General features: G+C 42.8%; 1 pseudogene; it reads left to right on the top strand.

Annotated features, from left to right (window-relative positions):
* The first annotated feature begins 414 nt into the window (after positions 1 to 414).
* LOC142427720 (nicotinamide phosphoribosyltransferase pseudogene) lies at positions 415 to 2,441 on the top strand (annotated as a pseudogene).
* Positions 2,442 to 8,922: the final 6,481 nt, after the last annotated feature.

Here is an 8,922-nt window from a genome sequence, read left to right on the forward strand (position 1 = left end):
CTGATTTATTTATTTTCCCATTGGGTAGAAGAGCCTAGCATCCAGTTGGAGCCAGTGAGCTTGGTAGCAAAGCAGATTCTGTATGCAAGGGTTTATTCCAAATATAATGTATATGCATATGTTTGGTCAATCAGTGGATTGCTGCAAACAAGTTCTCTAAGCAATACAGTTGTCTTAGTTTCCTTAGAGAGTCTTTAAAAAAGAAAGAAAGAATGAAAAGCACGGTCTGTGTTTTGTACTGTGTGGAAGAAAAGTATTTTGAACCGAAGGCTATTATCGCGTATTTAAGAAACTCAAGGGGACATGAAACTTTGGCTGCTCGATATAAAATAGTGGTTTTTAGATGAATTGAGCATTTTAAGGAAGGTCTTGAAGATCTCAAAGATAGATTCCAAGTAGAGGTCAGATCAGAAGTTTATGGAGAATGGTGGGACTGCTTTTATTTTTGTTTGTTTACTTATTGTTGTACAGGTTATATCTTGTGTCATTTCTGGGTGGGCATATGGTTGTCATGGGGCTAAGGATTAATCCTGCTAAGAAAACTGAAAATTGCATTGGTGAGAAAAATGTCAATGATGATTGACTTTACATCACAACACAAATCATGTCAATGCTTTGAGAGTAGTAAAGGTTATCCTAAGAAATTTTATTGTAAGAGACTCTGCCATGTTGGGTGAGCTGAAAACTGTCCAAATACCTATTATTAGGAGACTGTATAAAGAAACTTTGATACATACACACAATAGAATACCATGCATTTCTGAAAAACAGGGATGGCATTATGAAACACCACATGATGTGAAGGGACTTGGAAATCATTATGCTGCGTGCAGTTAGTTGATCACAAAAGGACAAATATAGTATGTGTCCACTAATGTTTGATGAACACCAAGATGAAGGAAGGCTTTTACCCTCAGGGTGTGCAATAGTCTGAGCTGGTCTCCCAAGCAACAAGATAGAGAGCCTGCCAAGTGCTCATGGGACATAAATCACCTGCTTTATGTGTACGTGTTAAAAACCTCTCTGACAGAGGACATTTCATCTCAACTGGGGTCAGATTTTCAAGCAGGGGCTAGAAGATCATTCAATTGCTGCCATACAACATTGTGCTAAGGTCACTCAAAATCAGTAGACACATCTACAATACTGGATTGAGACTATACTTGTGTAGTCTTGGGATCCAATCCCAGTAGCCACAAAGTCAAGGGAATAGAAAACAATATTGGCTAAATGTGTGTTAGAAACATCTGCAACTTAAATGGTCTTGAATAGAAATTATATGACTTTGGCTACAAAGGATTATCTTCCCAAGCGACTGCTGGCATTGGAGCCTCTGCTCATTTGGTTAACTTTGCCGTGGTTCTCAACCTGTGGATCATGACCTCTTTGGGGAATCGAACGACCCTTTCACAGGGGTCACTTAAGACCATCAGAAAACACGTTATGATTTACATTATGATTCATAACAGTAGCAAACTTACAGTGATGATGTAGCAACAAAATAATTTTATGGTTGGGGTCAGCGACATCATGAAGAACTGTATTAAAGGTCGTGGCATTAGGAAGGTTGTGAACCACTGCTTTACAGGAGCACATCGAGTAGTGGGAATTTCTTTAAATAAAAAATACTATGGAACAAAAGGTCCTGTTCCAGGCTATTCTGTTCCAACAGCAGTACATGGCGTTATAACAGCGTGGGGGAAAGACCATGAAAAAGATGCATTAAAAATCATAGTAACGCAGTTTTCATTAGTGCCTGTATTTGCAGTCGGTCATAGCTATGACATTTTTAATGCATGTCAGAAAATATGGGGTGAAGATTTGAGACATGTAATAATATCAAGAAGTACAGAATTGCCACTAATAATCAGAACTGACTCTGGAAATCCTTTGACACTGTATTTAAGTTTGGTCCATGTTATAGAGAATTCAAAGGGTTACAAGTTACTGCCACCTTACCTAAGAATTATTTAAGAGAATGGAATAGATATTAATACCTTATAAGCAAATTGTATAAGGGGTGAAAGGAAAAAAGGGGAGTGTTGAAAATATTCCCTTTGTTTCTGGTGGAACTTTGCTACAGAAGTTAACAAGAAATCTCTTAAAATATTCCTTCAAGTGTAGTTATGTGGTAGCTTATGTATTTAAATCCATAGTTCTATTGGATCAAACATAATTGTACAATTGCTGCCATCATCAACTATGATACCTTCATATCAGCTCCCCCTATCCACTCCCATCCCAACCCTGCAACCCCCAGAACCCTCAATATATATGTATATTTTGCTGTAACTTCCACCATCCCATGCATCCTATCACCTGAAATTCTGATGTTTGTTCCCTTTGAGTGGTGTTATACAGTCACCATTGCTGTTAGTTTCTCCCTCCCCCACCTCCCCACTTCCCCCGAAAAGACCTGCATGGGACTTCAATGAACCAGAAGGTAGGGAGAGGCTCCGAATTTATCGCCAGGTTCTCATGCCTGATTTCTGAGTGGCAGCAAAAAAGCCGCCCAACTTGACCAAGGTGGGTAATGTAAGGCAAGGTCCCCAGGAAAGTCCAGCTGCATTCTTAGAACGCATCATGGAAGCTTTTAGGCTGTATATCCCATAAACCTGACATCAGAGGAAAGTAGGGCTGCAGTAATAATGGCTTTTATTAATCAAGCTGCACCAGATGTCAAAAGAAAGTAGAAAGGCTGGGGAAAAAATTTTAAGGATTTGTCGGAGGTGGCAGTGAAGGTCTATAACAATAGAGAAACCTCAGAAGAGAGGAAAGAAAGACAGCGGATGGAAGATCGAAGGTTCCAGGCAGGAGAAACCAGGAAGATTACAAGGGAAATTGCCCAAGTATTAGTGGCAGCTACTGCAAGTGAAGAGGGAGAACAAGGGAATGCGTTAATAGAAATGGGAGGCCTAGACTAGGAAAAGATCAGTGCAGCTACTGCGAGGAAAGAGGGCACTGGGCCAGAGATTGTCTCAAAAAAGAGCTTTTGAAAGGAATGATATGGTGCTGGCATTGCCAGGAGGATGGACACCAGTTTGACAGGTGCCCCAATCTTCATAAGCCAGCATGTCCCCTATTTTTAAGGAAGGGGGAAAAAGGCAGGACCTAGAATGAGGAACTCGAGGTTCAGAATCACTCCCCGAGCTTAGGGTACCATGATTGGTGGAGAGGAAACTGGTTGATTTCTTGGTTGACACAGAGGCAAAACACTCGGTCCCCACCCACAACAATGAAAAACTGTCGTCTTGTACCAGCTGGGTGCAAGGTGTCACAGAGACCAACTGGTACTGATGGACTTCTACGCGCAAAATGGACCTCTGCGTGGGTCAAGTAAGTCACTCGTTCATGCTCATCCCAAAGTGCCCGACACCCCTGCTAGGAAGAGATATTTTAACCAAGTTAAATGCCCAAATATACTTTAAAACGAACAAGTCTGCTTGGCAGACTAAAAAAGACACTTTTAACTACTCCACACCACCAACCAGGATGAATATCAGTACTCACAGTAAAAAGAAAGATTCATAACTGCTAAAAGAAAAGAAATAAAGAATAAGACTGAGGTGCTGCAGCCACTGGAAGCTGTAACACTGCCAAAAGCTGTGGCAGTGGTGCACACACCCAGCCATCAACAAGGAGACTCCATGGAAGCTAAGGGCCATTGTGCCGCAGACAAGGAGGTGCAAAAGGCTGCGGTCCAAGAAAAGGAAGGAGATGGACCTGTAGAACCAGGTGGGCAAGTATGCCTTGTTCAATTTTCTCTTCCAGGAAAGGGGTCCTTTCCACATGTGCCTGGCTACACAGCTGAAGAACTTTGGGTCAAACAAGAGCTGTAAGCCCTAATAGAAGAGGGCTCACCGTGGCTAAAAGCCCAGAACAATCTTATCCTCCTGGCTGAGGTGGGACGCAAGAGATGCTGTACAACTTACACCGTACTACTCATTTGGGGAAAAAGACGCTACAATTGTTGCAAACTGCCAAACTACAGTTCAAAGACCAAGGACTGACTGCAGAACAGCTGGTGAGCCAATACCATGTATGCCAAGAAATGAAACCAGGTAAAATTATAAATATGCATCAAGGGGCTAGAGAAAGAAGTAAGCAACCTGGGCTACATTGGGAGGTGGATCTCACTGAGATCAAGCCAGGCAAATATGGTTACAAGTACTTGTTAGTCCTCGTTGAGACTATTTCAGGTAGGGTAGAAGCTTTCCCAACTAAAAGAGAGACAGCCCTGATAGTAGCAAAAAAGGTGTTAAAAGAAATAGCTCCAAGATATGGAATGCCTCAAACAATTGAATCCGACAATGGGCTTGTTTTTGTAACCGAGGTCGTTCAGAATTTATCCTGGGCTCTGGGGACAAATTGAAAACTGCATTGTACATACAACCCAAAAAGCTCTGGGCAAGTAGAGAGAATGAACAGAACTTTAAAGTAGACTTTGACCAAATCAGCCTACGAGACTGGCGAAAACTAGGTGACTCTCCTGCCGTTTGCTATATTCCGTGTGCGGAATTCCCCCATGTTTGAATTGACACCTTTTGAAATTGTGTATGGTAAACCACTCCCCATTATCCCTAGAGCATTCAATCTGCTCTATGCAGGCCTGCTGAGATATTAGGGGCTATGCAAGCCTTGCAGAGCAGACAGGCCAATGTTTGACCTACCATTCAGGCTGTTTACCAAAATGCTATTGAGCAGGCAAATGCAGCTGCAAGTCAACATGAGCATTTGCCTGGAGATTGCGTCTGGGTTTGAAGGTTCCATAGCAAAAATCTAGAAACCAAATGGATGGGGCCTTATCAGATTGTTTTAACCTCCCCTACAGACTTAAAGGTGGAGGATGGGATAGCTGCCTGGATTCACCACAGCCATACCCGCCTAGCAGAGCCTCTGGAAAAGGTGTGGACGGTAACTCAGCACCCCACCAACCCCCTTTGGGTGCGCCTCAGTAGACTATCATGATCCTGTGGCCTGTGGCCCTCTGGGTGTTCCTCTCTGCGATTATCAAGGAAAATGAGACTATAACCAACATGAACCTTAGATTCACACCTGGACTCTAAAAAATGTAGTCACCGGTGACATTCTGGCAACAGTAAGTAAGACACATCCAATAACTGCGATGCGGTATCTTGAAATATTTTTCAGCCTTGAACAGCTCTGGCAAGAGAGAAGGATTGGTCCTGCCCCCCGAGTGGCATGGCATGTCGGGTATAGCACACCTTTAAATAATAAACTGGTCATGAGGAAACAGGGGTTTCATGTGTGCCCTATGACATGGCCTCAGGGCACTGACAGAGCAAAGTTGTGGGGACGCAGCCTGCAGCAGGGGTCTTCCAGTAAAGCATGATGGCCCTATTGTTCTGAATGGGCTTGTGTAACCACCAATGATGGTGACTGGAAATGGAGTTCTAAAGAAGACTCTGTGTCAATGAAATTTGTGTCAAGTAATAGTGCTGATGCCAATAATACCATAAAAATCACCATCCACATCACTGGGAAACCTGGATCTGAGGAATAATGTGGGCCTTCCGAAGTAATAGCCACCCCAGTACCAAAAGTCCTACATACTGTAACATCAACGGCTGGTCCAGAAGACACGCAGAACAGGGTTTATCTCAGTTCTCCTTTGTTTGATTTAATAGTATCAACGTATAATGCTTTAAACAATACTAACCCAAATGCTACCAAAAGTTGTTGGCTTTATTATAGTATAGAACCCCCATAATATGATGCCTTAGCTATAAACAGAATTTTGGTCCAGGAGGCTGATGCAAGTTGTGACTGGAATAGCCGTAAGAAAAAAAGTTTCACAATAGAAAATGTTCAAGGAATTGGAGCGTGTGTGGGAAAAATTCCAAAAAAATATGAGCCCTCGTGTATAAACATAAATTCTCAGGTCAACCAAAGCAGTAAGTGGATAATTCCTACTAAAAGTAGTTTGTGGATATGTTCAAATTCCTACCCTTCCCCTTGCCTGTATACCAAGTTGTTACACTCCACCAATGCTACAGAATTCTGTGTAAATATAATTCTTTTCCCGCGGGTTATTTACCATTCGTGGGAAGATGGATGCTTACAATGGTCAAACCAGCACTACCAGAAGGTTAAAAGAGAACCTGTCACTGTTTTTTTTTTTAAACATTTTATTAGGGGTTCATACAACTCTTATCACAATCCATACATATACATACATCAATTGTATAAAGCACATCCACACATTCCCTGCCCCAATCATTCTCAAAGCATGTGCTCTCCACTTAAGCCCCTTGCATCAGGTCCTCTTTTTCTGTCACTGTTTTAACTGTTGCTCTGTTACTCAGAGTTAGCGCTGCTGGAGCGGGCACAGAAATAGCTGCTCTAAGCAACCAAAATAATGGACTGACCCAGTTCTAGAGTTTAATTGATGAGGATTTAGCCAGACTAGAAGATGCAATAACACATCTAGAAAAATCTGTAAGCTCTCTTTCTGAGATAGTCCTACAAAATTGTAGAGGGTTAGATTTAATTTTTCTACAGCAAGGAGCAGTGACCACCCCCCCACCCCCCACCGATTGACCAGTCAAGAAAACACGTGCGAAACTGCTTGCCAACCACCACTGGACAATGCTGGCACCAGAAGTTTTCTCTAATCAATTTAAAGAACAGCAACACTGGACTGCCCCCTGGCCCTGGCCCCATAAAAGCCCAGTGAACAAAGAACTCAGGGCTGATTCCCTTTGGCTGCTGGGTCCCCACTGTGCTGGGCAGTGGAGGGAGGGAAGCCCTAGCTTGAGCTAGCAAATAAACTCCTTTTGCTGCTTTTGCATCTCAACTGGTCACAATTCTTCCATGCGCCCAAGGTGAGCTCGCATTCCCTCCCCCAATCCAACACTAGGGGATGAGAATTATATTACAGTTGAGTCTCAACTACAGTTTACTAAACAGATAATAGGATAGATACGTGAGGTTTGCTTGAGTGCCTGGGAAAAGATAATTCCATCAGGAGAGAGAAAGCCAAGTTGCATGGCTATAAGACAGCGGATTGATGAATCCTATGCTGACTTTGTGTTCCAAAAGTTCTATTTCCAAATGTGTAAAGAATGTCCAGGCAGTAAGAGACTTAGTGCATAAGCTATCTTATGATTTCTCCAATAAGCGTTGTAAAAATACCTTCCACAGGGAACAGGGCACTCTGCTAGATTATCTCAGGATATGCAGGACTGTAGAGACAGAGGAATACAAGGCCGACCTCATGGCAGCTGCACTGGCAAATTATATCAGACCTAGAAAAAAGTGTTTTAGTTGTGGGAAGACAGGTCATCTTCACAGAGAGTGTAGGCAGAGCAGGCTGCGGCCTATGTCAGAGCATGGGCCAGGGACATCGAGTGGGTTTAATAGAACCTGAACTCTGCCCCGCTGTAGGAAGAGAACTCATTAGCCAAGACTTCCCAGTGGGGAAATAGTGGAAGGAGCTTGATACAGACCCTGCCAAGCAAAGCATGGGAGGCAAGGTGTCTGCCTGCCAGAGCAAAGAAGAGAGAAACCTCAGGTATCACCCAGCTTCACAGCAGGAGACCAGACCTAACCAATCTTGCAAAAGCCCAGGCTCTGTTCTCCCTGCTGTTGTTTTGACTAACTAACAGATGGCTCTCAGAAGCCCTCACAGCCGTTTGCTGATTCTAGAAGCAGGAACCTCTTATTGAAAAAGTAATACACCTTGGGGATGAAAGCCAGAGTGAATCATGTCTTGTTTTCGTTCTTGTACAGGAACCAAAAATCTATATATCATCTCCGTGCAGGGGATCAAGGGCCGGCTAAGCAGACTGCCCGCTGCCGGAGTGGGTGACATAGTGATGGCCACAGTCAAGAAAGGCAAACGCGAGCTCAGAAAGAAGGTCCATCCTGCAGTGGTAATACGGCAACGGAAATCCTACCGGAGAAAAGATGGTGTGTTCCTTTCTTTCGAAGATAATGCGTGGGTCATTGTGAACAATAAAAGCGAGATGAAAGGTTCGGCCATCACAGGACCCGTTGCAAAGGAGTGTGCGGACTTGTGGCCCTGGATTGCATCCAATGCCGGCAGCATTGCGTGATTTTGCCATGTTTGTGAAAACCTCCAACAACCCTATTAAAAATTATTCACACACACACCCCCCAAAAAAGAAGAAGTAATACAGTTTTTATCAGGAAGTTTTAACCTAAATACTCAAGAAATTCAAATTGATACTGGAGTTGATAAGAGTTGGGAGAAAAAGCCAAAAGCTGTGATTAAATTAGAAATTATTAAGAGCAGTAATTGGTGTCCACTACCAAAGAACTAATTGTGATTGTTAGCCTAAATAGAACCATTTTATATTAAGCAATCATTCTGCACCAGTCCTAAAGTGCAATCTCAGGCCTTATAACATTTTCAAAAAAAAGAAAGAAAGAAAGAAAGAAAGAAAAGACCAACTAGCCCCTTGTTCCTAAAAACCAGCAAACGACTATCCTGTGCCAGAAAATTGTGCAACCTCAAAGTCTGCTTGCTCAGTCGCGCTGCTTAACGGTCAGTTTTGCTTCTGTACCAGCCTGCTTAGTCGCACTGTTCAACCCCAATTTCTGCTTGTATACCAGCCTGCTTGCACAGTATAGCAATCTAATGAAGCCTTATAAAAAACCAAGTCTGTAAGCGAAAGGGACCAGCCGATGGCCACATTTTGTCTAGGGCTGGCTGGTCCCTGCGCAGGTTTCTTTTGTTATCAAAACTTTTATTTCTTTCAATCTCACATCTCAGTTATTCTTATCTGGCTCATGTACAACAAAATAAGATGTTTATTAGGAAAGTCCAACCTAAATTCTCAAGGTGTTGCTGGAGTTATTGGTCAAGATTATGAAGAAGAAATTAAGGCAGTGATTTATTCTGATATACCATGGTTTGCAGAGTGAAGACCCAAAGCC

Source organism: Tenrec ecaudatus, chromosome 15, assembly GCF_050624435.1.
Source record: "Tenrec ecaudatus isolate mTenEca1 chromosome 15, mTenEca1.hap1, whole genome shotgun sequence".
Classification (NCBI taxonomy): Eukaryota; Metazoa; Chordata; class Mammalia; order Afrosoricida; family Tenrecidae; genus Tenrec; species Tenrec ecaudatus.